Source organism: Triticum aestivum, chromosome 6B, assembly GCF_018294505.1.
Source record: "Triticum aestivum cultivar Chinese Spring chromosome 6B, IWGSC CS RefSeq v2.1, whole genome shotgun sequence".
NCBI classification, from domain to species: Eukaryota; Viridiplantae; Streptophyta; class Magnoliopsida; order Poales; family Poaceae; genus Triticum; species Triticum aestivum.
In genome coordinates, this window is record NC_057810.1 from 14,278,958 (window position 1) to 14,284,665 (window position 5,708).

Consider the following 5,708-nt stretch of genomic DNA (forward strand, 5'->3'; position numbering starts at 1 on the left):
CTCGTCTCGTGGTCGTCCAAGCGACAACCCACGGTTTTGCGCTCTAGCGCGGAGGCTGAGTACCGAGCTGTGGCCAACGCTGTCGCCGAGTGCACCTGGCTACGACAGTTACTTCAGGAGCTACATCACGACGTCTCCCAGGCTACGGTTGTCTAGTGCGACAACGTCTCTGCGGTGTACCTCTCCGCCAACCCCGTTCATCATCGCCGGACTAAACACATCGAGCTGGACATTCACTTTGTGCGCGAGCAGGTGGCTCTTGGACGCATGCGGGTTCTCCATGTGCCGACCGGTCAGCAGTTTGCTGATGTGATGACGAAGGGATTGCCGACTTCTACCTTCGAGAAGTTCCGTTCCGGTCTCTGCGTCACTGGCGCCGCTTCGACTGCGGGGAGGTGTTGAGTATATTGTGTACGTGTATATTTGTGTGTAGGGCCCACCTCCTGTTTTCTTTGTATAGTTGAGGTTGTGGCCCACCTTTGTACTTATGTATACGTGCCTGGTGCACCGATCAATACATCGAGATTGCACAGCCCATATCTTGTCCTTCTACATATACTACTGTAGTATTTATATTTCAAAGGGTATTACACTACTTGTATCTAATTAAATCTCCTAGCAACACACACCACAGGCTACATTATAAGGACGTCCAGTGACCTCCGGCCGTCCAGCGCAGGCCATGGCATCCACGAAGCAGCCCACGACTCAGTCCAACGAAGGACGACTTCGACCTTGACAAATATGACTGCTGCATCGCGTCTGCGGCCACACATCTGCCATGGAAAAACGAGCACCTCATCCATCCACACGTCCACAGCTCTCCTCTGCGTTCCCGCCCATGCCTTCTTAAGAGCACCGCCCTACGATTGCACCGGGAAAATATAAACACTCTTTCATAGCACGAAGCAACCGATCACCACTACCACCACCACAACCACACAATCGCCACCACCATGGATCGCTCGCCTGCCAAGTTCGTCTTGCTCCTTATGGCAGCGGCAACCTGGAGCTTCTTTCTCGTCGCCGAGGCAGGCAAGCTCCAGCCGAGCTGCATAGGGCACGAGAGGAACGCGTTGCTGGCCTTCAAGCAAGGCATCAGCGACGACCCCAAGGACTACCTTGGGTCATGGCGACAAGAGCGCCAAGATTGCTGCCAATGGGCAGGCATCACATGCGACAACGTAACCGGCCATGTCGTCAAGCTTGACCTTGGCCAAAGAAATTATTTGGCCGGCCAGATAAGTCCTTCCTTGCTTTCTCTAGAGCATCTCGAGTACCTCAATCTCAACTCAACGGGACTGTGTGGGCCTGATGGTCGTATTCCAGAGTTCTTGGGTTCTTTAAGGAACTTGAGGCATCTTGATCTCTCCTACTCGTGTATGTACTCAACAAACATCTCATGGTTAACTCGTCTTCCTCTGTTGGTGCATCTTGATATGAGTGGGACCAATCTCAGCTTAGTTGCCGATTGGCCTCTTGTTCTCAATAAGATTCCATCTTTGGAGTTGCTCCGTCTTCCTGAGTGCTCGCTTTCAAGTGCAAACCAATCCCTCGCACACCTAAACCTCACAAATCTTCAATACCTTGATCTCTCAAATAACTACTTTGGTCATCCAATTGCATCCAGTTGGTTTTGGAACATAACAAGCATCAAGTACCTCGACCTTTCTGGTACCTCTCTCTATGGTCCGTTTCCTAATGCACTAGGAAATATGACATCTCTCCAAGAACTTTATTTTGGCCCCTATTCTTCCGATGGTGACTCACCCACCACAACTGCTAACACGGCCACAATGACAGTAGACTTGAAAAATCTATGTGATTTGGAAGACCTATTGCTTGATGGAAGCCTCTCCTCTGGGAACATAACAGAGTTTATAGATAAACTGCCAAGGTGTTCATCCAACAGATTGCAGCGTTTGAGGTTGAGCCGCAACAATATGGTTGGAATTCTACCAGACAGATTGGGGAACTTAACCAACTTAGCTTTGTTGGACCTTTCTTACAATAACATTACTGGAGCTAGGCATAAGCAATCTTTCTTGTTTAGAAACACTTGATCTTTCTAACAACCTTCTTGCTGGAGCTATACCGCTAGGGTTGGGGAATTGCACTAGTTTGCAATATGTTTATCTCACCAGTAACAATCTCAATGGACCTATACAACTAGGGATACAAAGTTGCAATAGATTGCAGGACCTTTCCCTTTCTTACAATAGCATTACTGGAGCTATACCACCAATGTTGGGAAACTGCAGCAGATTAGAGTACTTTGATCTTTCTAACAATCATCTTACTGGAGTTATGCCTCCAGGACCGGGAAACTGCACTAGTCTGCAATATTTTTCTCTTTCGAACAACCATCTTACTGGAACTATATCACCAGGGACAGTGAGTTGCACTACATTATTTGACCTTGACCTTTCTTAAAACAATCTTATATACCACCATGGCTAGGGAATTGCACTAATTTGCAGTCCCTTTCTCTTTCTAAAAACCTTCTCACTGGACATGTCCCGTCTGAGATTGGTCTGCTCGGCAATTTGACTAGACTCGATCTTAGCAACAATAATCTAGATGGTGTGATAAGGGAGGAACACCTGGTTGCTCTAAAGAACTTAGAACACCTGGATCTGTCACACAATTCTTTCTCAGGGCATCTGCCATCAGAGTTTGGAGCTTCTGGATTATTAGAATTGACATTATCCTCCAATTATTTCAGTGGGCATATTCCTGAATATATTTGTATGTTTTGGAACCTAGTTGTCTTGGATTTATCAGACAACCTTTTCATGGGTGGACTTCCTCGATGTTCTCAAAAGCTTAACCTGGTTTTCCTGATTTTAAATCACAATAAGTTTTCTGGCAAGTTCCCATCATCACTGAAGAACTACTCGAGTTTGGCATTCATGGATCTTTCAGTGAATAGTTTCTATGGAACATTACCATCATGGATTGGAGATTTAGTATATTTGCGCTTTCTGCAGCTAAGTCACAACTTCTTGTGTGGAGATATTCCAGTGACTATCACAAATCTTAAACGTCTTCGTCAACTGAGTTTAGCAGGAAACAGTATATCTGGTGTTATTCCTTTTTCTTTGTCAAATTTAACAGCAATGACCCAGAAACATCCAAAGAAACCCGGGGTCGACATGTTTGTATGGTACACCAACCGTGTGGGTAAATTTAGAGAAGTTTGGTCTATAGTGATGAAGCGTCAGGAACTTAAGTATGGTGCTAGAATTTTTGATGTGGTCAGTATGGACCTGTCACTCAACAATCTAACTGGTGAAATTCCATATGGGATAACCTCTCTCAATGGACTATTGAATCTAAACTTCTCATGGAACCAATTGAGTGGAAAAATTCCAGATAGGATTGGAGCTATGGAATCACTTGAATCGCTCGACCTCTCAAGGAACAACCTTTCTGGTGAAATCCCAACAAGCTTGACAGATTTGACTTATTTAAGCTCCTTGGACCTGTCATATAACAATCTCACAGGAAGAATTCCACCGGGACGCCAACTTGACACCCTCTACTTGGAGAACCAGTCCATATACACGGGCAATATTGGTCTGTGTGGTCCTCCTCTTGAAAGGAATTGCTCACGAAACAATGCACCAGAGCATGACAATCAACAGAAAATCGAGAAGATTTCTGAGCCTGTGTTGTTCTTCTACTTTGGACTCGGGTCTGGGTTTGTGGCTGGCCTCTGGGTCGTGTTTTGTACCCTACTGTTCAAAAAAGCGTGGAGACTTGCCTATTTCCGCCTCTTCGACAAGTTGTATGACAAGGCATATGTGTTTCTGGTTGTTACCTGGGTGAGGATAAACCACAAAGAGACAACAACTTGAGTGTGGTCCTCAAAAAAATAATGCAAATCTGGTGATGTTTTTTTCACGCTACTCCTCATGTTTATGAATAAATGAGGGTGCACATGTTAAACGATAGGCTTGTTCAGTTGTTCACATGTCATGTACCAGGTTAGTTAGGATTGATCCTTATCCTCTGTAGAGTCTGTTGTATAGCTTGATGTGAGGATCAATCATACTAACCACCTACCCCTGTAACTCTTTGATCTATTTAACATGCACGTGTCCCTGCCAAGAGGCATACACATACAGTTTTACGTAGTATTAGAGCTGGCCTCGCAATCATCCATGACGAGCTCTTCAAGTTCCTTCCCCTCATCTCCGTTTGCCCACGTCGCAACAGAGAAGCTCACCAAGGGGAACCAGGTGTTGTGGCTGGCCTCTGGGTCATGTTTTGCACACTACTGTTCAATAAAGTGTGGAGAGTTGCCTATTTCCGCCTCTTTGACAAGTCGTATGGAAAGACATATGTTTTGTGCCTGTTACTTGGGGCAGGATAAACTGCAAGGCGACAACAACTTAAGTGCGTCACCAAATAACTAATTCAAATCTGGTGATGTTTTTTCACACTACTACTATCGTCTGAAATAAATAAAGGTGCCAAAGCATTTAGCAGCTTGCGCTAGAATGTGTTCTTTTCTCTCCAGTAGGCTTGTAATAAGAGCTTTGTTCTAATGCATGTAACTGTTATATTGGATTGTACTTGTGAGTCATGATGAACTTGCATGGTTTAGTTTTTTCGGCACTCGCTCCTTCTGTGTTGATGGCTCTTAATGTGTAAAGAATGTTTTGTGAGCCTGCTATATTATTAAGCTTTCAGTGAGGGTTGGCCGGAGGGAACCTAAAAGCTATCAAGCACAACGAAGTGAACTAACAATGCGAGGGATTATCCATCTGTATAGATTTAAGAATCATCACATTAGGACTGAGCCAAGTTTCATATGGCTGCAAGATTGAACATCGAGCACTTCTTGAGGAGGACAACACGAGCAGGATACACTACGAGGGCACATGTGCAACCAGTTTTTGCAGTGGCACCCCATTTGAAATGAAGTGCGGGCGTTCGGTTTTTGTATTTCGTTCTTTTTGAAGATTCGGTTAGACAAGATGACAGCTGAAATATGTAGCTGAAGCCGTGAAACCAGAGGTTTGGTATATAAATTTACCACTGAGGCACTGAGTTAAAAGAGCGTCCTTCTATTACATTAGTATAGTCAGTACATATACAAAAGCGGGCAGCCTTTGGATTTTCTTTTCTCTCTACTTTTATTTTTATTTTTACTGTTCAATTTTACACGGCCACAGTGAATAGTGTCCTGCATGTGAGAAGTGACCGTGCGTGAACAATACCCCCGTGTTAACTGTGTTTTCTTAGTAAAAATACACATCCTGTAAAAAAACAGGGATTTTTCTACACAACATTTCTCTTCACCGTCATGCCAATGCAGAGCTGCCTCGATCATCTTTCGATCATTTCCGGTGATGGTTCCGCCGAGCACAAAACAGTAGACCGACAGAGTATGTTTGCGTGAACAGTAACCTCGTGGGAAAAATAACTTCTTGCGATTACTCTCCTTTTTTACACCATGCGAACAGTACACCGACAATTACGGAAACAAAAAAAAAACAATATCCGAATAAACCCAAAACTGCTAACCGAAACAATAGCCCAAATAAAGGGAAACAACAAAACAATAAAACGAGAGAAATGGAACAACACCTCAACAAACCGAAAACATTAACCCACCCGACCCATAAACCAAAACAGTTACCAAATTGTAAACTAGAGCAATACACCCAAATAAACCGGAATAACAAAAAAAGGGAAAA

At 44.3% G+C, this 5,708-nt stretch overlaps 1 pseudogene; it reads left to right on the forward strand.

Moving 5' to 3' along the window:
* Positions 1-956: 956 nt before the first annotated feature.
* On the forward strand, positions 957-3,860 carry LOC123133141 (receptor-like protein EIX2; annotated as a pseudogene).
* The last annotated feature ends 1,848 nt before the right edge of the window (positions 3,861-5,708 follow it).